We start from the raw sequence: 24,721 nt of genomic DNA, 5'->3' as shown, positions 1-24,721 counted from the left end.
TGTGCATATTGTCCTAGTGGTTCGCTTGTAGCCACGTTGAATTCTGAGATGATGTAGCAGCCTTCCAACGGCTTTTTGGCCCCTCGAACATTCTTTGTGTTCCCCATCGTCGTCGTCGATCCAGATGGCTATGTACGCATAGAAACACAAAAAGTATTATAAAACGAAGGTCAATCCAGTGGACTACATGTATGCATAATAAATAAATGAGAGCTAGATATTGAGAAATATATACCTCGCTGAAATTATCTTCATGAACAACTTCCTCAACAATATGATCGAGATTCAAGTATTGACTCCCGTCGTCTTCCTACTGGTCATTATCAACATCGGCACAATGTTCAGTGGCGGCATTGATAATATCCATCATTTCCGCCTCTAGGTCATCGTCTCTCGGGTCGGCCATAGAGAGCCTAAACAATTATAAAACAATAATTATGCAATTAGGGTTTCATAGACATTTCATACACATTTCGGAGTGGTGGTGCCTGTGCGGGGCGGCTGGCCAGCGTCGGTGGCCGAGGAGGGTTTAGGGTGGTTTAGGATTTAGGGTTTAGGGTGGTTTAGTGTTTAGGGTGGTTTAGGGTTTAGGGTATAGGCCACATGGTATCAGAATATAACACAATTGATTTTTTTCCTAAGGAAAAATTATACATGTATACATTAATTGATATATATATATACACACACATTAATTTCATACATATATACATTAATTGATATATATATATATACACATTTCATACATATATATATTAATTGATATATATATATACACACATTTCATACATATATAATTTCATACATATACACATTAATACACATTCCGTCAATATAATTCATAAATATAATAAATATAATATATATATATATATATATATATATATATATATATATATATATATATATATATACCGGCGGTTTAGAATTAATGGACGGCAACGGGCGGTGGTGGACAGCGGCGCTGGATCGAGGCACGGGGGCTCCTGGCCGGGCGCGGCGTCGTCGGGGCTTCTCCGGCGAGGTGTGGGTGGGCGTCGGGATGCCCTCCGGTGAGGAAGAAGGCACGGCGTCGGGCCGGGGTGGCCCGAGAAAGCGAAATCGGCAGCGGCGTGGCGCCCGCGCGGTGTCGGGGGCAACCAGGGGCTCCTCCTTGAGGGGCGCGGCATCAGGGCTACTCTGGCAAGGTGGTTGGGCGTCGGGTTGCCCTCCTGTGAGGAAGGCGGCGTCGGGGGTGGCCGGGAAGGCGAAATCGACGGCGGCGTGGCATGCACGGGGCATCGGGGGCGGCCGGGGGCTCCTCGGTGAGGGGCGTGGCATTGGGGCTACTCCGACAAGGTGGGCGAGCCTCGGGGTGCCCTCCGGTGAGGAAGGCGGCGTCGGGGGTGGCCGGGGAGGCGAATCAGCGGCAGTGGAGCTCTGGGACGCGCTGAAGATGAAGACGATCGATGAGGAGGAAGAGAGAAGGGAGGCGGCGGTATATAGAAGAGGGACCTTTAGTCCTGGCTCCATCCACCGCCCGGGACTAAAGCACCTTTAGTCCCGGCTCCTGCCACCAGCCAGGACTAAAGAGGGGACCTTTAGTCCCAGCTGTTGGAAGGAGCCGGGACTAAAGGATTTTTTGGCGGGTCGCCAAATGCAGCCCACCTTTAGTCCCAGCTGGTGGCAGGAGCCGGGACTAAAGGTGGGCTACATTTTCATTTCCCGCAAACTTTTAAGCAGATCAGTTTATTTTATATATGTTTTGTATTTAAATGTTTAAGTCTTATTATTTGCGCGGCAAATTCAATACTAGGCATAAATTTTTTTAGAAAAAGTAATAAACTTTATTTTCATTTATTGCACAAAAAAAATAATATGTGACCTAAACTATTGTGTTTTTTATTATAAATGTTGAACATAATGCAACTAATACTCACTATTTTCGTTAATGCAAAAATGTAGACTTTAATTGAAATTATTAAATTTATTGGTTTTCGACAGAAAATTAGTTTTCACGTAATTGTAACGTAAATCTTTAGAGTCTTCATTAATCATTGTATAATTAATCGGTGAGTTCGGGCAGAAATTTAATTAAAGTTAAAAAAGTACCAAACCACCTCAGAAAAATCTCAAACTTGGTGGTGGCTACACACAGGGCATTTGTAGTCTTGAGAAAAAGTTTGAGACCAATCCGGCACTAGAAAGCACATGGACCTCAGAATCCCAGAGAACCTAGGTGTATAGATAGGGTTCGACGAAAAGTTCTATATACCTCTGTGAAGCACGTCGACTCTGCCTATGTCAAAATGGCTTAAAAAAATTTTGGCAGTCATTTACACCCAAAATATGGCCCCACACAAGATCTTAGGTTTTTCTGATAATTATTTTTATTATTACATTTTTCTTTGTGCCGCGTGAGACGAAATACGGCGAATTACATATTCAAAACAATATAATTTTGCATCAACCTCCACAAATATTTGTCTCCTAGGGCACAAGAGACCATTTGGCAAAGTTTGGCACCATTCAGGATCTTTTTGCGGGTGGACTCAGTTCAACGTATAATTCATCGGTGAAGTCACGTGGAAATTCAATTAAAGTGAAAAATTTACCAAACCAATTCAGAAAAATCTCGAACTTGGTGGTGGCTTCACACTGGGCATTTGAAACCCTGATAAAAATTATGAGATCAATCAGGCACTAGAAAGCACATGGACCAGAAAATTCAAAGTATAGTTAACAAAAGAATTTAATCAATTAAATGGTCTTTTCTCTTATTAAATAAATCTTTGGGTGTCTTCTTGTCGAGAAAGTGACTTAGTTCAGATGGCTAGCTAGTGCGCTGTGGTTTGAACCTTGGCTATGAGGTCGTGGGTTCAATGCATGGCTGTCCAATTTTTTTGTCCAGCGCGACTATATTATTTTATCAAGAAAGATTTTATCCCGGTTATATCCCAGAGCCGGGACTAAAGGTCATCCTTTAGTCCCGGTTGGAGCCTCAAGCCGGGAGTAAAGATTGAATCCCGGTTGGAGGGTTCAACCGGGACTAAAGGATAACCTTTAGTCTCGGCTCTAGACTATAACCGGAACTAATTGTTGCCTGCCGTCGCCACACACTTGGGGCAGGAACTTTGTATCCTTGTTTGAGGATACAACCGGGACTAATAGTCCCTTTAGTCCCGAACACAAAAATACCGGGACTAAAGGCAAAAATAGAGGCGGGATGAAAGGTCTGTTTTCTAGTAGTGGTTCCGGTGCGTGGGGATCCTGTACGGCGACGTCCGCTATATGTCTACACCACCTTCGGCCATGGCGGCGGCGTTGGCCACCCTGACGACGTCCTGGGGTGCTCTCCCTCATCATCTACAGCTTTATGCTCTTCACCGTCATCAAGATCGTCGCACGCCAACGATGACGGGGATGGTTAGTGCCTGCATGCCATGCCATACAATTTAATTTGATAAAAAAATATTATATATGATAGTAAATAATGTAATTAACTAACGATTGATATCAGGAGGAACGTTTGCACTCTACTCTTTGATTTCGAGATATGCCAACGTGAGTCTGCTCCCTAACCATCAGGCTGAAGATGAGCTGGTCTCCAGCTACAACAGTCATGAAAAGCCGTCGTCGGCCACACTGAGGAGAGCTCACTGGCTGAAGCATTTGCTTGAGACAAGCAAGTCAGCCAAGATTTCCCTGTTCCTCCTTACCATCCTTGCAATTGCGATGGTCATCAGCGACGCTGTTCTAACTCCTCCTATTTCGAGTACTGTATAAAGAAACTCATCTATATTCTACAGATAATATCACCTCAACATCTGTAGAGGTTTTAACAATGTCATCTGATTCTTGCTGCTTGTCCTCACAAAATACTCAGTGCTCTCAGCTGTAAGTGGCCTGAAGGAAAAGGTGCCCGATTTGACCACAGGTAATTAATTAACAACAAAAATATGCATCAGGACCTGTAGAGAATATATTTTTTTCAAAGACAGGTGTAGAAATCATGCTATCTTTCCTGATATATATGATCCCTGAAAATCTTAACTTAATCTTAGTTAGAACTTAGAAGACATTAACTTTAGCAAATAGTTAGAGAAGGATTGCGCGGTCAATAAGCTACAACATCAGCTAATGCAAAGCCTGTTTTAATTTTTGCACAGATCAAATAGTATGGATCACCGTGGCAATTTTGGTAGTTCTGTTTGCTATCCAACAATTCAGAACTGACAAAGTTGGCTACTCGTTCGCACCAATCATCCTGCTGTGGTTGCTTCTGATTGGAGGAGTTGGGCTCTATAACCTGATCAAATATGATGTTGGTGTATTGAGGTCGTTCAACCCAAAATACATCATTGACTATTTCAAGAGAAACAAGAAAGAAGGATGGATCTCACTTGGTGACATGCTCCTTGTTTTTACAGGTTATATTTTGCAAATCTAGTTAGCCATACTTAGGGCCTGTTCGTTTGAGTTTAGAACAAAGAGGGTTGGAGGGGATTGAGTGGGATTAAATCCCCTACAAGTCAAAGTCCCTCTCCATCCCGGCCCTTCGATCCCCTTCAATCCTTTGATTTTGGAATCAAACGAACAAAGCCTAGGAAAGAACTTATCTTTGATGTAACTAAGAAAATATATGATTTACATATACTAACATATATTGTACCATGCATGCATGTACTCTCCACAGGAACAGAAGCTCTTTTTGCTAATCTGGGATACTTCAGCATTAGATCCATTCAGGTATGTGCAACCATGGTTTGATGCAGATATATAGTGACATGATAATACTAGGTTCATATTGGTTAACGAAGTGATATAAAAAAACATATATCTAAACTTTGATTCAAAAATAAGAATGTTCTAAAAGAAGTATATATAGGCGCATTGTCGTCATACTAAACAACTTTTCTTTCGGAACTTTTCAGTTAAGCTTTAGCCTTGGATTACTGCCATCTGTATTGCTTACTTACATCGGACAAGCAGCATACACTGGTACAGAAAACGTTTTCACAGGCGGTGGTAGAGGCATTTATACAGGCGGCCAAGTCCACCGCCTGTACTAGGGGTCAGTACTAATCGGCCCACAGTACAGGCGGCGGGCTGTGAGCCGCCTGTGAAAAAAGGGTTTTTACAGGCGGCTCACTTTGTCAACCGCCTGTGTAAATATTTATTTACACAGGCGGCTCACTTTGTCAGCCGCCTGTGAAAACCCATTTTTCACAGGCGGCTCACTCTGTGTGCCGCCTGTGTAATTATTTTTTTTATTTCAAATTTTAATATTTGCCTCCACACTGTACTATATTTGTCACACACACACACACACATATATATATATATATATATATATATATATATATATATATATATATATATATATAAGATATGCAAACATGAACCATAAAATTGCATCATACATACAACACATATAAATATTACAGATGTGTACACATGAAATCAAACATCAAGCATAAAATTACATATAATACACGTCATTTCATGTTATGAGTTCAACCATTTGGTGTTTACATGTCATTTCGTTTCAAGTTTAGACCTGCTAGGTCTGTCAGCGCTCTAAATCTTTCACTTGCTAAATCACCGGCTTCATCAAAATATGATCCGATACTTGGAATTATTTCTCTCATAATAAAACCGCACAAGTCTGCTACTATATCTTCCATAGTTTTTGGAGTGAATGGCACGTCCTTTCCTTTGCTTCTCGGCTGGAAACAAAGTTTAAAAGCATCATTGACACATGTCCAATATTAATATTTCTAACTTTAATGAGAAAACTTCATACATAGATATTTTTTACCATATTTTTGTCCCTGACGTATCGTCCCCGCTGCCTTATGAACTCACACACATAGTATCCACAGTAGACCGATCCAGGTGGTTGCTTGTGGCACTATGTAATTAATGAGCAAAAGATTAAACTAAAATTGTCATGCCTTGTGTATTATTTATATGATGATATGTGTTCGGACAACTTACCGGATAATGGTGTTGTATCGTCAATGGCACACTAGGATCTGAGCGGGCGACGTCGACCGGTCCTTTTTGCTTCTTATAAAACCGCCATGCCCTGTAGATATCGAATATAAAACACTATAGTTATTTAGAAACTCTAATTCATATAAGTACGGATGTGGTTGCATGTTGGCTCACCTTTCTAAATGAATCAGGAATGTTTGATACGACTGAGGAGGATAATGTAAGGAGTCTAGGACAAGCACCTTCCCTTCAAATGGATAAATATAAAAAACAATCCAATGGTCACTGCATGAATAAACGAGTGAGCGACACATGTACTTAGGGTTAACACGATAATTTGAAGTACGTATACGAGGTCACGCTTACCCAAAGTTGTAGGGTGCCAATATAAAATCCCTGTACTTATATCTCAGCATTGCTCTACCGAGATAGAGGGCATATTTGTCCTCGTATTTTCGTTGCAATTCCTTTACAGCTTCTGCAACTTGTTCTGGTGTTTTGTCCTTCTCTATCTTTGCTCTATCTTCATTTGTAAGTACAAATTTGTGCATATTTTCTTGTAACCTGATTGGACTCAGGTAACCGACCATCGATCCTGTAGTTAACGATCTTTGCTCGTGGTCTTGCAAACTACATACAATATCCACATATTAGAGTTTATCACATTCCAAATTTAATAATAACAATGTGTGTGCATGAGTGATACTTACAGGCACCAGATTGTAATGAGTTGGACGTCAAGTTTCCTATAGTTCAACAGCAGGTGCATGTCCTCGAAGGTAACAAATGCCCTGCTTTTATCCTTGCCAGTAGCAAACACGTCTGCTGGTATGTCAACACTAACTGCATGCAAGCCAGCATTCACTGCTCTCATGTACCAGTCATGAAACCTTTTTATCGTCCATGGACCCTTTTCAAGCACCGTCCATTGCAGCATAGGCCTTCCGGGCACATAGTTACTAGGGACATTGACATAATCATCAACCGTTGGCTTTCTTATATCCTTAAGGGTCAATGGTGTATTTGATGGCGGTTCGACATGTACATCGCCACTTGGGGCTTCCTTTGTTGGTGGCACGGCTTCAGTTGCTTGGCCGGTGGCTTCCTTATTCTGTGACGGTTCGAGCTCAACGACTCGTGCCGTCCGCTGCTTTCCAATCCCTTTCAAAAATAGAACTGTGCCTGCTGCTTTCCCCTTTTTTGGCTCATAGGGAGAAACCAATTTTGGAATTGGAAATTTCTTTGCCTTCTTGGAGGCCGGTGCTTGTGGGGGAGTTTGCTCTGCTTCCTTATGCTTTGGTGGTGGCGGGGGAGTTTGCTCATCTTCATTCTGCTTTGGTGGTGGCGGGGGAGTTTGCTCTACCTCCTTCTCTAGTGTTGTGTCCTTCTTGGCTGGCGGAGTCTACTGCTTAGGCATGTTCTTGGTTGGCCCCTCGAGCTCATCCAACAAGAATGACATATCATGTATTGGGGATGACGACGGTGGCTCATAAATATACGGGGATGCTGGGGCATGCATTGGCGATGCTGGCTGTTGACTTGTTTCGGCCTCTTGGGATGCTTGATGCACTGGTGGAGAGGGTGCCGTTGGTGGATCAATCAACCTTACGTACCGTCTCGGCCATTGTATGAAGTTCTTGATTGCTTGTCCAAGCTTCTCTATACCCTCAGAGGTCGGGATGTCGATGAAGTCGTCTTCATATCCACTCTCGACCGTCAACACTTCCACCCTACAGTATGCATCTTGCATCTCGACACCATGGAACCTACGTCCAGGGATGGCATTGCCTATGGCCACTTGCTTTGTATGCTGATTCCTAAGGCCATATCCAATTAACAATGAGCAAGGCCAAGGTTTATCAATATCGTCAACTGGATAATGGTCCTGATTTGATGTTGACGCTATACTGCTTGGAAAGGGCATAGATTGTGTGGCCATCTCCTGGCTACCCAAGGGTTGAGCTGGGACATGCTGCATATATGAAGGAGCTTGTGATGACATCTGTTGAGCAGACACTGCTCCTGCCAACCGCTTCATCACTTCAGGATCAAGGTTTTTAACGAAGTCTTCCATCAAATCCCTAAATTTTTTGGCAGCCTGCTGCTCAAAAAAATCCTTCATGTGCTCCTTATGTCATTCTCTTTTCTTATACATGCCTTTCCACTCTTCACCAAACCCTTCTTTCCAGGTGGTTCTAGATGAGACGCCCCGTACACGACCTGGATGCTCGGGGTTACCTACAACATGATATTTAATGTCAGTGTCGATTTCTATTTTACTCGAACAAAATGGAAAATATAATTTTGTTACCTAGAGCATGGGAAAGGCTGTCCCTCTCCCTCTGTGACTTGAAGGCACCTGTCTTTTCCAGGTTTGTTGCTTCCAAAACCTTCTCGGCAACTGGCTTGATCTCATCGGGACAGGAGATCTCATCGCTCTCAGTGTTTGCCTTCCGAGCGCGAAGCCAATTCGCACTTCGTTCTGGCACTATATCTGTCAATGCCAACTTGCCCTCTCTCCTCTTTGCTTCGTCTTCTGCCCTCCATTTAGGAATCTTGGTCTTGTAACCGCCAGTGCCGAGGTGGTGGTGGTACTTGTTCTTCTTCGCAAGTCTTGAGGCGGCTTGGCTCTTAGCCTTGGAGTCGTCGGAGTTTTTTATGACACTAAAATGTGCCCACTGTTCTACTGTGATAGGGTACCGCTTCGTTGGGTCCCGCCCCTTTTGCAGCCACTTTTTATTCATATCGTGCCTATAGCCCCGGAATGATATTGCTAACTGCTTCATGACATGACCCTTGACCAAACCTTCTGTTCCCTCCGGGAAAATAAACTTAGTGCACAATCGAGTCCAACAATTCTTCCTCTTTCCTTCAGGCACCATACTCCAATCACTCCAGGTGATATCAAATTCTTCCTTTACTAACCATCCAATGGCGGCCCTAAATTTGGGTAGCGCCTCTAGAGGTGCTAAGGGCTCTCCGCTCGGGCTAATCTCTGTAATCCTATAAACTTCTTCTGGAAATCTATTCCTTCCTCTATCTCCTCGTGCCCGATCACTCTTTTTCTTTGTACTTCTTTGCTCGGAGGATGTCCCGGTCGTTTGAGGCGCCGTGTCCTTATGAACATCTTGTGACTCTACCTCCATTTCGGCAACAACTTGAGAGAACACCTCCTGTCAATTCAATTGTTAGGTACATACATACACATGCATTATTCTCTCGTATAGACAATCTACGAGCATATATACCTCATCATCATTTGGCTCATCTTCAGGCTTGTAATTAGGGTCACGTTCCAACTCAAGACGGGCCTTCTTAGCTCTAGGAGATTCACGTGGTGATACACTCGGGCTCCTATAAGGTTCGGATCCAGAGGAGTCAGATCCCCGTGTACCTATCTGGGCATCGGCCTGCTCAGCATTTGATGGAGTACTCATCTGCATGAAATATAAGTATAACCACGGAATATAAGTATAAACATGGAATACAAGTATTAACATGGAATACAAGTATTAACATGAATTACATAGCCAAATCAATTAGCGAACCTATTATTAACAAACCTAATTAACTAACACTAATTTGCAAACCCTAAATAATGAATATTAAATAGGAAACCCTATTTAACAAACTAATTATTATTTCACAAACCCTAATTATGCATGAAATATAAGTATTAACATGGAAAAAACATAGCTAAATTATGGAAAAAACCCTAACAAAAAACATAGTAAGCCCTAACAAAAAAAATTAGCTAATTACTAACAAAATTACCTAACAAACACTAATAAAACATTACTAATTAATTAAAAAAAAAGGCAAGGCAGCCTGCCAGGCCCAGCAGGCCCAGCAAGGGCCTGCCAGGCCCAGCAGGCAACGCCGCCGGTGCTGGAGGGGCGCGCGCGCGGCGACGCACATGGCAGCCGCCGCCGCACCGATCGGAGCCACCTCGGAGCGGAGCTCGGCGGTGGCGGGTGTGCACGGCCTACCTCTCGGCGTTCCGGCGAGGTCGCGGCGGCGGCGCGTAGGCCGTGCACGGTGCGGCAGCTACTGGCGGCGGTGGCTCGCTGCGGCGGAGCGGAGCTCCCTCGGCGGCGGCGTGGAGGCGTGCCGGCGGAGTGGAGGTCCCTCGGCGGCGTGGCGGCGGCAGCTCACGACGGTGGCGGTCCGGCGAGCGGTGGAGGAGCGGCGGCGGATTTCGGCAGCCTGACGGCGTCCAATTTCTGAACTCGCGCCTCCGGGACTTAGAAATTTTCGCGGGCCACGCGCGGGAACTTATATTGGAGCACATTAGTACAGGCAGGCCATATTGACCACCGCCTGTAAAAATCTTTTCACAGGCGGGCGTCATTGACCGCCGCCTGTACTAATATATTAGTACAGGCGGCTGTTGATGAGGGCCGTCAGTACAGGCGGCCCTCATCAACAGCCACCTGTACTAATATATTAGTACAGGCGGCGGTCAATGACGCCCGCCTGTGAAAAGATTTTTAATTAAAGGTTTGTTAATTAGGGTTAGTTAATATTTCATGTACCTAGGGTTAGTAAATAATATAGAATCCAAAGGTATACAAGAAGGGGAAAGAGGTTTTAATTAAGATTTGTTTAATTAAGTTAGAAAATAATATCATAGTCCAAAGGTATACAACAAGGGGAAATGTAAACATCTTGCTTAATAAGAAAGAGTAGCATTAGGTACAAATGATAAGTGATACATTAGTTACATGATAAACAATCTAGCGTGCTACAGTCCTTCCTTGTCCATCATGGCGCACCCAGGGCAAAGAGGTTTGCGGGATACTTTTCTCCACATTTTTTATCTTTTCTTCAAACTTTGTAAAAAGAGACATCTCGCTGAACTGGTTAACATCCTCTAAATCCATTACACCATCAACTCCTACAATTTGTTGCTTTCTAGGGATTGCTACGTGCTTTGGCTTTTGGGTACTTTTCTTTTCATTCGTAGATAGAATTTGTTCCACATAGAACACCTGTGCAGCACGGTTAGCAAGGATCCACGGATCATCTTTGTAACCTACTTTACTTAGATCAAGAACTCTTTGGCCATAGTTATCCATAGTGACATGTTTATCTTGAACCCATCGACATCGGAACACTGGAATCTGCAGGCGTGGACCATATTCAACCTCCCATATATCATCAATGAATCCAAAGTATGTAGTTTCTTCACCAGTTGTTTCATCTACAGCCTCACATCGAACGCCACTATTCTGTGCCATGCGCTTGGTGTCCCTAAAACTGGTGGAAAATGTGAAGCCACTAATGTCATAGCTCTGCCATGATATGACCTGGCTTGATGGTCCAGATGCTAAAATCTTGATGGTTTCTGATTCATCTGTCATGTCCAAATTCTTTAGCCATGCGGTGAACCGACGCTTGTGTTCCTTGTGTACCCAATCATTTGTGCATCCTGGATTCTCCTCATGAAGTTCTTTCATGTGCTGCTTGGTGAATGGGTCCATTATTATGAGTTGTTGTAGTATGCTGTAATGTACCTCTAGGACTATGTTGTAATCTGGCGGGATGAATGATTTCCGTCCCATCCTCCCTCGTCCACCAAGCCTTCCCTCATGTCGCAACGGAGGCAAACCAATTGATACCTGGTCTTTTAGGAGATTATTACATAATGGTCCTCTAGACTCAACGGCCTCTTCTGTAGTGTATGCCTCTATCATGGAACCCTCCGGATGAGCACGATTTGACATATAGCCATTCAATATTGACATGAAACGCTCATACGTCCACATTTCATGGAAATACATGGGGCCCAATGCCTCAATTTGAGGCACCAAATGAACAATAAGGTGTACCATGATATCAAAGAATGATGGGGGAAAGCACATCTCCAACTGGCTCAATGTCTCTGCAGCAAATTTCTGTAGGGACTCTAACTCATCACCGATAATTACCTTCTCAGATATCTTATTGAAGAAGTAGCACAACCGTGTGATTGCCATCTTTAAGAACACTGGATTTATAGCCCTGATGGCAATAGGAAGAAAAGTGGTCAGCATTACATGACAATCATGTGAGTTGTAGTTGGTGAGTGTAAGGTCTTTCATCGAAACAAGACTCCTTATGTTGGAGCAGAAACCAGATGGAACTTTTAAATTCTTCAACCACACACACATTGCATGTTTCTCCTCTCTATTCAGGTTATAGCTTGCTGCCGGTAGATGGTACTTCCCATTCTCTAGGAGTACAGGGTGAAGTTCTTTTTTGATCTTTAAATGTTGCATGTCCAAACGTGAATTGAGACCTTCCTTTGTCTTGCTCTTTATGTCTAGCAAAGTTCCAACTACGCTGTCAAACACATTCTTCTGAACATGCATACCATCGATCGCATGTCGTACGTCTAAGTCTTTCCAGTACGATAAGTACTTAAAGAAAATAGACTTCTTCTTGAATGTGTCCCCCTCATTTGCCTTCACAACCTTTCTTGGTTTCCCATCTTTGGTCTTTTTTCCAAACACAAACTTGACATTCTCAACTATCTTATACACTCTGTGCCCTTTACTATAAACTGATGGAGCAGTAGATTTTGATTCATCCATATTGTCAAAGTACTTATTCATCTTTTGTAAGCGGTACTTATGGCCTGCTGGTAGCCACCTCCTATGCCTCATGTACACTATCTTGTTAGATGGAGGAAGAGACACGTGCCATGTTCCATCTATGCACTCTACACAACCAACCTTTCCCTTGAACTGGCCTGATAATGAGAAGAGAGCAGGATAATCATTAATTGTGACAATAATAATTGCTCTCAGTGTGAATGTCTCTTTGCGGAACGCATCGACCATTTTCACACCCACTTCCCATAGTATTTGCATCTCTTGCATTAAGGGCTCTAGAAATACATCCATATCAACTCCAGGTTGTGTAGGTCCAGAAATAAGAATGGTTAGCAAAAGATATTTTCTTTTTTGACACAACCATGAAGGAAGGTTGTATATTGTCATGATCACTGGCCATGTGCTGTGCGTGCTGCTCCTCTCGGCAAATGGATTCATTCCATCAGTACTCAGAGCAAACCTTACATTTCGTGGATCCTCGGCAAAGTCTGGATATTTCTTATCGAATTCTTGCCATTGCTTTGCATCGGCTAGATGTCGTAACTTTCCATCATCTTTCCTTTCATCAGAAGCATGCCAGGTCATAAGTTCCGCATCATCAGGGTTTGCAAACAAACACCTCAAACGATCAACCACAGGGAGATACCATATCACCAATGTAGGAATTCTTCTCAACGCATAATAGTCCACTTCGATATTGCTAGTGGGCTTTGAACGTTTGTCTTGTTGAGTCTTTGTTTGCGTCTTCTTTCGCTTCCTCCCTGAAGAAACAGAGGCTGCATTCTCTTCCTCTCGATAATCTTTATTCGTCTTGTACCTACTAGCACCACAGTTTAGACAACTGTCTAAGTCTTTATACTGATCACCCCGATATAGAATACAATGATTTCTACATGCGTGGATCTTCTCAACACCCATCATAAGTGGACTAACTAGCTTCTTTGCATAGTACGTGTTAGCAGGCACTTTGTTCTCCTTAGGAAGAAGGTCTCCAAGTACACGCAATAAATCATTGAAACTAGCATCGGACCAACCATATCTAGCCTTAATCGTCAAAAACTGAAGAACAGCCCGTAGTGTCGACCACTCTTTGGTACAACCTTTCGACTCGTCGTACAAAGGCTCTTCTGCTGCCTTCTTCAAGGCTTCCATTCGCTTCATGAAGAATATTGATGGATCCGCACAACGGTTCATTATTGCCTCTAAGAAATCTGCATCTTCAATGGCATCAGTGTTAACATGCTGAGTTTCATTAACATCGGACGTAGAATTATGAGTTTGATTGACATCTGGCATAGCATGATGGGTTTCATTGATATCTGGCATAGCATCACATTCATTGAGATATGGCATTGGACCCTCCACATTGATGTTACTTGCAGTGTTGTCAGTTGTCCGCATATAAGGTGTAGAACTACCCTCACCATGTTTTGTCCAAATCAAGTAGTCCTCCACAAATCCTCTGCAAACCAGATGAGAAGTGATTGCTTCCACATTGTCAAATACCACAATATTTTTACAGTCTGCGCATGGACAACATATGTGCTTCGCCTTTGTTCTGTGAGCATGTATCTTCATGGCATCAATAAATTTTTGGACCTCCACTACATAAGATGGGTCTAATCTTGATAAGTTGTACATCCATAATGACCTCTCCATATTTATCTGTAATTAGTTAGGAAAATATTGTATGTCACTCTAAAAACAAAACGAAAATAACCCCTCATAACTAAGATTCTATCCTCCATCAATTAAATAGATATGAAAACCTACCTCTTACAGAATTTACAAAATAAAAAATTTAAATAATTATTTAAACTCATTTTTATAATTATAAGAATTAATTAAACGGAGATGGCATCTTGATTAACAAACCCTAAGTATAAGCAAAAATAACAAACCCTAATTAACAAACCCTAAGTACATGAAATACTAACTAACCCTAATTAATAAACCATTAATTACTAACTAAATTAATTAACTAACCCTAAGTACATGAAATATCTAACCCTAAATAATAAACCATCAATTACTAACAAAAATTATTGAAAAACCTAAGGTACATGAAATAATAACTAACCCTATTTAACAAACCCTAAGTATAGACAATAATAACTAACCCTAATTAACAAAACATTAACTACTAAATTAATTCATAAACCCTAAGTACGTAGATTAAAAAACTAAATTAATTCACAGTTTATAATTATAGGAAATAAGTATAACAATTGACAAGACTTTATAAAGTGTTAATCATTATTCTATTACATAGATCTACTCACAAGAATTCTAAAAAGTATTTATTTTCTATAATCCAAGCAAGATACAATTTACTATGAATTTACAAAAAAAAAAGCTAAAACTCTCTCCCTTGCCCTAGCTATGAACCCTAACCCTAATCCTAGATTTAGAGCACCTCCAATACAAGAATTGAACCAAAGAATCACTAAAAAAATGGCGGCAACGACACTAACTAACCTTTTGGAAGTTTCTCACCAAAGAAATGAAGTTCAAAACCTCCCCCTTGGAATCGCCACTTCTCTGTCCGCCACTGTGCACACAGCACGCAAGTAACTGTTCTTGTCTGGAGGTGGACGAAGGGAATTTATAGCAGCATTAACACAGGCGGTTGGTAAGGAGGACCGCCTGTGTAAAACAATTTACACAGGCGGCTCTCCTATCTCTACCGCCTGTGTAAATACGTGTATTTACACAGGCGGTTTATAATGTCAGCCGCCTGTGTAAATGGTATTTACACAGGCGGTTGTCATTGTAAACCGCCTGTAAAAATACACGTATTTACACAGGCGGTAGAGATAGGAGAGCCGCCTGTGTAAATTGTTTTACACAGGCGGTTCTCTTGCTGGGCCCACCCTATTTTTTGTACTGGCGTCATGAAATTGTGAACCGCCTGTGAAAGAAAAACAACGTGCCAGCAAAAATGATTTCTGTAGTAGTGATACCTAAGGAAGCACCCCGAACATTTTGCTGACACTTTCTTTAGATCAACCCCAAGTAAGCATATACTCCTATAATATATTTATTTAGTACATACATCTCTCTATATAAATAATTGTTCTGAAACTTGATGTGCTTCTCGTTCTTGAAAATTCAGGCGCTCTGTTCTGGCCGACATTTATCTTGGCAATCGCGGCATCAATCATAGGAAGCCAAGCAATGATCTCATGTGCATTTGCAACTGTTTCACATTTACAAACACTCAGTTGCTTCCCGAGGGTTAGGATACTGCGCACATCAAAGAGGTTTCATGGACAGCTGTATGTTCCTGAAGTTAACTTACTGCTTTGTATAGCTGCTTGCGTGGTGACTGTCAGTTTCAAGACAACCGCCATTATCGGAAAAGCCCATGGTATGAACTGTGTGTGTTTAACGTCACATATCGCACTGTCCTCTATAACAAAAAAAGCTAAAATTTTCAAACCTCTCTAACCATCATGTTTCTTCATAACTGACGACAGAAATCTGTGTCATCCTTGTGATGCTCATCACGACACTGCTGATGACAATCGTGATGCTCTTGGTGTGGAAAATCAATATCTTGTGGATTGCGCTCTTCTTCATCGTCTTCGTTCCAACCGAGTCCATCTACCTATCATCCGTGCTATACAAGTTCACTCCACCAAACGTGCCCGTGGTCATGTCGGCAGTCTTGATGGTGATCGTTTGGCATTACGTGCACGTCAAACGGTACAAATACGAGCTGAAACACACCTTATCCCCTGCTAAGGCTGACAAACTGCTTGAGAAGCATGATCTGATGAGGATCCCTGGAGTTGGGCTCTTCTACACTGAGCTAGTGCAAGGCATCCCACCCATATTCCCTCACCTCATCGAGAAGGTCCCAGCCATTCACTCGGTCCTGATCTTCGTCTCCATCAAGCATTTGCATGTTCCCCATGTCGACGCTGCCGAGCGCTTCCTCTTCCGACAAGTAGATCCCAAGGAGTACAAAGTATTTCGATGCGTGGCGCGGTATGGGTACCGGGACTCCATTGGTGAGGAGGCTGAAGACTTTGTCGTTGCTCTGGTTGAGAGTCTCCAGTACTACATACGAGATGTCAACCTCTACTCAGTGGAAGAGATGCAGAATGTTAGCTATCCAATTTCTCGCGATCAGAGCTTGTCTCGGGACAAGGCGTCTGGAAGGCATGCCATCTATGCTGAGGAGATGATTATGCCAATCCAATCCTTCTCCGTGCTCACAATGTTAGATTGATCTCTAATCCTAATTGGACCCAACGGCTCAGTTGGGCCTTTGATTCGTGCCCTGATCGGGAGCGTCTAGCCCACCATGGCTGGAGGGCTCATGTCACACTACGCTATAAAAAGAGGTGATGGCCGGCGTCTCTAATCACGAGGTTGACCTGAGCCGAGCTCTCCACCGACACAAAAACCCTAATCCGATCAGAGAGGGGCGCAGCCTGTGACGGGAAGCCACCAGCCGCGCCGCCCGCTCCATCGACGTCGACGTCTTCATTGCCCTCTTCACTGACCGTCGCTGCCCGTGCGCAGACTACATCAATGAACGTGATGGCGTCCACTGAACCCAACCCCTCTGCAGTGTCAAGTTCAACAGCTTCTCCGTTTCCTCTCTGTCTCTCTTGTTCTACATGTATTAGGATGAACTGCGTCCTTTATCCCGTAAAGAATCACTTTACCAGCTAGATCTATGATCCTAGTAATCCTACAGCGCAAACAATGGTATCAGAGCCATCGGTTTCTAGGGTTTTTAGATCTAGAATGGGTAAACCGATTAGAAAAGGAAGTAGAAGGTTAGATCCAGTGCGGGTCTAACAAGAACAGAGGGTTCGGCTGAACCCTAACCCTAACCGGGTTAAGGAAAGGAGAAGAAGAAGAGGGTTTCGGCCTTAAGAACGTAAGAGCCGAACCCTAAACCCATGAAAACATCACGGGGAAGATAAACAGTGAAACCCTAAAAAGAAAAGAAACCCTAACCCTAACTATCCCTAATCGGTTGAATCCGAGAACAGAAAAGAAAAGCAAATCAGAGGGGGATGTTAGGGAAGGGGAGGCCTACCTCGCCGTTGAGCAGCGCTACTGCCTTGCCGATGCGTGGGGAAAAGAAGGCCGAGCCGAGGGCGCTGCTCGTCGGGCTCTGGCCAAAGGGGCGCTGCAGCTAGGCCGCTCGACGGCGGCACGCTCACCCGCTGGGGAGCGCGCATGCCGGCAAGGGGGCCGGCGACGGTGCCATTGCTCCACCGTTTCACCCGCTTGACTCGCTCGGTTGCTGCTGTTGCTACGCTGAGGAGAGAAACAAGAGCGGCGAAGAGAGAGAGAGCAAAGAACCGAATGGTCTAGGGTTTTAGGGTCAGCCGCGGCCGGGGGGTTTAGATCCTGTGCCATCGATGCTCGGCCGTCGGATCAGAACGGACGGCACCGGTTGATTGGGCTGCCTTTCGGCCTAGGTTGAATTCCCGGCCTAGGCCCAGGTTGCTGCCTGGGCGTGGGGGAGAGCGCGGGCGGCCGTGGGCCGCTTCTGCTACTATGGGCCAAAATGGCCAAACACAGTGAAACAGAATAGTTTTTTTGTTTTATTTTTTTCTAGAAACTTTTTGATACATATTTGATGAATTTCAATTGAATTTTGATGTCCAACTCTGCACAATTTTGGTTCCAACAATAATTTTGTTCAGAGAAAAGTAAAGTTCTATAAACTTTCTGGAAAAATAATAATGAGAATATTTACGTTTTCTGCTACGTATTTAAAGATGTTATTTTCATTATTAAATTCAAACCAATGAAAGAATTTAATTTTGAAAATGGATATGTTTTAATTGATTATAATATTGTTATTATTCTGACCAACGTTGATTAATGGCAATATTATGATGTTTTGTCAAACGGTGATGTAGAATTAATGTAGAGGACAATTGTATGTTTTAATTTTGACCAACGTTGGAACTAAGGCATGCAATTGTTATTGTTATTATTTATGTTCTCACTCTATATGAATTATGTTTTCAGGCGGATACAACTTGATGGGTTGTATCAAAGAGATCCCCACTCTCAAAGGTGATAACTACACGGAGTGGAAGAAAAAGATTGACCTGGCCTTCATCTTGGCTGAGGTGGACTGGGTAGTCACCACACCGTATCCCATAGAGCCTGTGGCACCGGTGAGGGAGACAAACGAGACTGATGCCGCTTGGGCAACCAAAGAGAGGGATTTTGCATCCCAAAGAATGTCCTATGACCTTGAGTATAGAAAGTGGGTCACTGTCAATAAGAAATGTTTGGCTGTGATAAAGAACATGATTGAGCCTGCAATTGTGGGCTCAATCCCAGAGTATGACACCGTCACCAAGTACCTCGAAAGAATAAAGAGTCAGTTCACTGGCTCTTCAAAGACATATGCTACCCAGCTGATAAAGCAGCTGGTGACAGAGAGTTACTTAGGTAATGGTGGCATAAGAGAGCACATACTGAGGATGAGAAATTTGGCATCTAAGCTAAAACCAATGGATCTGGCTCTCAAGGAAGAGTTCCTTATCCATCTAATTTTTGCTTCCTTGCCAAAAGAGTTTGACACTTTTGTTGTCAACTACTACATATAGCCTGAGAAATGGGACACGAAGAGGCTCATGGCTATGTGTGTGTAAGAGGAGAGAATGAAAGCTGCCAATAGTGGCTCTATCAATTATCTGAAAGATAACAAGAAAAAGAATACTAATGCTAACTTCTCCTCAAAGTCAAAGGGAAATGGTCCCATGCTGCATCAGCCTCAGCAAAATAAGTTCACAGTAGAGAAAGATCAATGTCTCTATTACAAGAAGATGAGACATTATAAGAAAGATTGTCCCGATTACTTAAAGATGATCATGGCAAAGAAAGGTAAGAACATTATTATGTTCATAAATGAATCCCTATATGTACAGTATTCGAAATCTACTTGGTGGATTGACTCAAGTGCAACTGTTCATGTTGCTAATTCTTTACAGGGATTCCGTTCGACGAGGACTACACAAAGAAGTGAAAGACACGTTAAAGTTGTAAATGGAGTCCGAGCAAAAGTTGAAGCTATTGGCGATCTTTCTCTAGAGCTTGCTGATGGTTTCAAACTTATACTTAGAGATGTTCTTTATGTTCCCTCGTTACAGAGGAACATGATTAGTGTTTCATGTTTGGACAATGATGGATATGATTGCTATTTTGGAAATGGCAAATATAAGGTAACATTTAATAATGCATGTGTTGGTCTTGCTATCTTATAAAATGAGCTTTATTTGTTATCACTACGTGATGATGTGAATGTTGTATACGATGATGGGAACGTTGCGTGCGACAATGTGAATGTATCATCGTCTGTGGATGTAAATAGAAAACGAAAGAGAGCTCACGATGCATTGTCGAAATTATGGCACTGTTGTTTAGGCCATATTTCGAGGGGGAGAATAGAAAGACTAGTTAAGAGTGATATTCTTCCTCCATTAGAGCTCTCAGATTTAGAACAATGTAGAGAATGCATTAAAGGAAAGTATATAAAGAAAATTAAGAAAGATGCCAAACGAAGCCCAGAATTCTACATATTATTCACACAGACATTTGTGGTCCGTTTCCTGTAAAGAGTGTGGATGGTTATGATTCATTCATAACATTCATAGATGATTACTCCTGTTATGGCTACATTTATCCAATCAAAGAAAGAACAGAAGCATTAGATAAATTTAAGATATTTAAGGCAAAAGTTGAAAGCAACACAATTTAAAGATTAAGATAGTCAGGTCTGACTGTGGGGGGAGTACTACGGTCGGCATACCCCAAATGGCCAAATTCCTGGACCTTTTGCAAGGTTCTTACAAGAGAATGGCATAGTAGCTCGGTATTCTACACCAAACGAACCTCAGTAGAATGGAGTAGTTAAAAGGCGCAATCATACCCTGATGGATATGGTGCACAGTATGATAAGTTACTCCACCTTACCGATGAGCATGTGGATGGAGGCATTAAAAACTGCTATTCATATTCTCAATCAAGTACCAAGTGAGTCGGTGCCCAAAACATCGTATAAGTTGTGGGTAGGAAGAGTACCCTCACTAAACCACTTACGTGTGTGGGGGAGTCCTGCTGAGGCTAAAGTATTTAACCCAAACATTGGAAAGCTAGATCCCAAAACAATGAGTTGTCATTTCATTGGTTACCCAAAAAAGTCAAAAGGTTTTCGTTTCTACTATCCAGACAGACATACAAAGTTTGTGGAAACGAGACACATAGTCTTCCTAGAAGATGAAATGATGAGGGGGAGCTTGGTAGATTGAGAAATTGACCTTGAAGAGAAGCAGATGTATACGCCCACTCCGATGATTCATGAACCATTTTTCTCACTACCTGCTGTCGCTGCACCGATAGTGTAAGATACTATGGTGCTAGCACCTATTGTTATTCCGCCTGTGGTAACAATGAATGATGATGAGGAACCTGTTCTTTAGGATCCTATAAAACCTATTGCCACAAATGAGGGGGAGCAACAACAGCCTCAAATAGAAGATGTGCCAAGTGTGGAGGCTCCTAGAAAGTCTCAAAGAGTTAGAAAATCAGTTATTCCTGCTGATTATGAAGTGTACAACACTAAGGAATTTCAAATGGAGGATGATCCCACCTCATTTGAAGAAGCCATGAGAAGTGATCATTCATCAAAGTGGCTTGAGGCCATGGAAGATGAAATGAAATCTATGAATGCCAATAAAGTTTGGGATTTAGAAATAATTCCTAAAGGAGCCAAAACAGTAGGCTGTAAATAGGTCTACAAAACAAAACTTGACTCTCAAGGGAATATAGAGAGATATAAAGCACGACTTGTGGCAAAAGGCTTTACGCAAAGAGAAGGGATTGATTACAATGAGACCTTTTCTCCAGTCTCATGTAAGGATTCCTTCAGAATAATAATGGCATTAGTGGCACATTATAATTTAGAATTACATTAGATGGATGTAAAGATGACATTTCTCAACGGGAACTTGGAGAAAAATGTTTACATGGCACAACCGAAAGGTTTTGTCATGGAAGGAAAAGAATGAATGGGATGCCGCCTAAAGAAATCCATTTATGGATTAAAACAAGCTTCAAGACAGTGATACTTGAAGTTTGATCAGACAATAAGGAATTTTGGGTTTAAAGAGAATGTAGAGGACAATTGTGTCTATACAAAGTTTAAGAATGGGAAGTTTATCTTCCTTGTCCTGTATGTGGATGATATCTTACTTGCTAGTAGTGATGTCAGTCTACTACTGGAGACAAAGAAGTTTTTGTCCTCAAAATTTGATATGAAAGATCTTGGTGAAGCTTCGTTCGTTCTAGGGATCGAGATTCACCGAGATAGAAGTAAAGGGGTATTAGGACTATCACAAAAGGCATACATAGAAAAAATCTTAAAGAAATTCAGTATGCATAAATGTAGTCCCTCACCTGCTCCTATAGTCAAGAGCACTATTCGTCTAAACAGTCGTTTAGCCCGTTTAAACACCGTGTAAACACTATACAGTGGTGCGTCGTTTCTGTTTAATCACCCGTTTACCCCGTTTAATTGGCCGTTTAGCCTGTTTAATGGGACGTTTTGCCTAAATAATTGCTAAACGGTAGGTGACCGACTATTTACCGTTTAGCGTTTAGGAAAACACTGGTCAAGAGCGACAGATATGGGGATTTTCAATGCCCTAGGAACCAATACGAGATTGATCAAATGAAAGTGGTTCCATATGTTTCAGCTATCAGAAGCTTGCAATATGCTCAAGTATGCACGCGCCCTGACTTGGCATTTGTTACTGGGTTACTTGGTAGATTCCAGAGCAATCCTAGAACATAACACTGGAAATTAGTAAAGAAAGTCTTGCATTATTTGCAAGGAACGAAAGGCCTCATGATGACGTATAGGAGATATGATTCACTCCATATAGTGGGATATTCAGATTCTGATTATGCGGGAGATGATAGAAAATCAACATCTGGATATGTATTCACTCTCGTAGGGGGAGCTATTTTATGGAAAAGCTCAAAGCAAACCATCACTACATTGTCCACAATGTATGTCGAGTTTGTAGCGTGTTATGAGGCAACGGGGCAGGTGAACTGGCTAAAGAAGTTTATACCCGGTTTGAAGGTGGTTGACGACATCTATAGACCACTTAAGTTATACTACGATAATAATCCGGCAGTACAGTATGCTCACAACAATAAGTCAAGTGGTGCTACCAAACACATTGACATAAAGTATTATGTTGTGAAAGATAAAGTCTGGGATCAAGTCATAAGTCTTGAGCATATAAGTACCGAAAAGATGCTCGCGGATCCGCTTACAAAAGGCTTACCACCCAACGTGTTTAGAGAACATGTAGCTGGCATGGGTCTAAGGGAAAGCCTATAATTCCTGGATAAAAGAAGGCCCAAAGATAAGTATATATTTCAGAATAGAGTGGTGCATTGTAGCTGTTAAATCTATCGGCAATGGATCGTGATGATGAGACATGCTCTATACGCTAATCTATAATGGAATGAACAAAAGTAAATGATATGAAAGTAAAAGATGGAAAGAGATCAAAGGGGAGATTGTTAGATTGATCTCTAATCCTAACTGAACCCAATGGCCCAGTTGGGCCTTTGATTCACGCCCTGATCGGGGGCGTCCAGCCCACCATGGCTGGAGGGCCCCTGTCACACTGCACTATAAAAAGAGGTGGGGGTCGGCGGCTCTAATCATGAGGTTGACCCGAGCCAAGCTCCCCACCAACACCAAAACCCTAATCCGGTCAGAGAGGGGCATAGCCAGTGATGGGAAGCCACCAGCTGCACCGCCCGCTCCATCGATGTTGATGTCTTCATCGCCCTCTTCACCGACCGTCGCTGCCCATGCGCAGACTACATCAACGAACATGATGGCGTCCACTGAACCTAACCCCTCTACAGTGTTAGGTTCAACACCTTCTCTGTTCCCTCTCTGTCTCTCTTATTCTACATGTATTAGGATGAACTGCGTCCTTTATCCCATAAAGAATCACTCTACCAGCTAGATCTATGATCCAAGTGATCCTACAGTGCAAACACACAACACTGTCAAATGGTTTGAGCAATCGTCTACCGCAGTTTTAGGTGACAAATCTACTAAATAATTGAGCTAAGTAACTGTGTTCTATTATTTATTGTAGTATAGTAAAATTGATGATGATTGTTAATGAGCAGGCATCAAAGATGAATATCAAGGAGTTAGCCAAGATTGAGGAGGAACAGAAGGTGATTCAAAGAGAAGCAGAGAAAGGTGTGGTGTACATTCTTGGAGAGGCTGAGGTGGTGGCATTGGCTCAGTCCTGGCTCCTGAAGAAGATTGTGGTCAACTATATATACTCCTTCCTAAGGAAGAACTTCATGCAAGGAGAGAAGATGTTATCGATTCCACATGGCAAGCTACTGAAAGTTGGAATATCATATGAAATCTAGAGACTGCGTAATGACTTTTCAGATAGATCGATGGTTTCTTATACATATCGATCGGTGGCTCGGCCACTAGTAAGTACTTGTCAAAGTGCCGGGGAAAGAAGCAAGCACATGCACAACAGCAGGGATCTGGTTATACTTCTGCATGGATGATGTGTAAGGTAGTTATACAATCATGTAACCTATAGAATAGTTAACAACAGGATGCTATGATGCTGCACATGGACCAATTTGGTACACGTGTTGCTAGCATTCGTGTCTTTGTATGCCTCATATATATATATGTTTATGAATTTTGGTAATTATATACTTTCAAATGTGAAATTTCTGGAGATGGTCACTGCCTGTGTGGCATTTCTTTAGTGAAATTTTGGTGATTATATACTTTTAAATGTGAAATTTCTGGAGATGGTCACTACCTGTCTGTCATTTCTTTTGCACTTGTAGATTTGTAAGTTCTTCCTGTCTCTTACAGCTATACTGCTTTGTGAAGGCTAGAAGTAATTATGGGCAATATTTGTATTACGAAAACTTGAGTATGTGTAAGAACTAAGAAGCTTGTATGCTATGGCCACTGCTTTGGTCCTGTTTGCTTGCTGCCTCCTAGGCAGAGAGTCGACCTGTCATTCGTCTCTCAAATTTGTCATCTTCATTTCTATGTCCATGTGGTTATTATGAGAATT

General features: G+C 42.4%; 1 long non-coding RNA gene and 1 pseudogene across 1 annotated transcript; one reads left to right on the top strand and one right to left on the bottom strand.

Annotated features, from left to right (window-relative positions):
* The first annotated feature begins 931 nt into the window (after nucleotides 1-931).
* On the top strand, nucleotides 932-24,041 carry LOC136456727 (potassium transporter 21-like; annotated as a pseudogene).
* Nucleotides 5,660-6,026, bottom strand: LOC136483772 (uncharacterized). The gene is made up of 3 exons (XR_010765629.1): nucleotides 5,980-6,026; nucleotides 5,801-5,893; nucleotides 5,660-5,708 (listed from the first exon to the last, which is right to left on the bottom strand). It is a non-coding gene; the product is annotated as an uncharacterized lncRNA (long non-coding RNA).
* Nucleotides 24,042-24,721: the final 680 nt, after the last annotated feature.

The sequence above is a fragment of the Miscanthus floridulus genome, chromosome 1 (assembly GCF_019320115.1).
Source record: "Miscanthus floridulus cultivar M001 chromosome 1, ASM1932011v1, whole genome shotgun sequence".
Lineage (NCBI taxonomy): Eukaryota > Viridiplantae > Streptophyta > Magnoliopsida > Poales > Poaceae > Miscanthus > Miscanthus floridulus.
The sequence above is the reverse complement of the archived record's forward strand: the minus strand, read 5'-3'. Positions and strand labels throughout refer to the sequence as shown.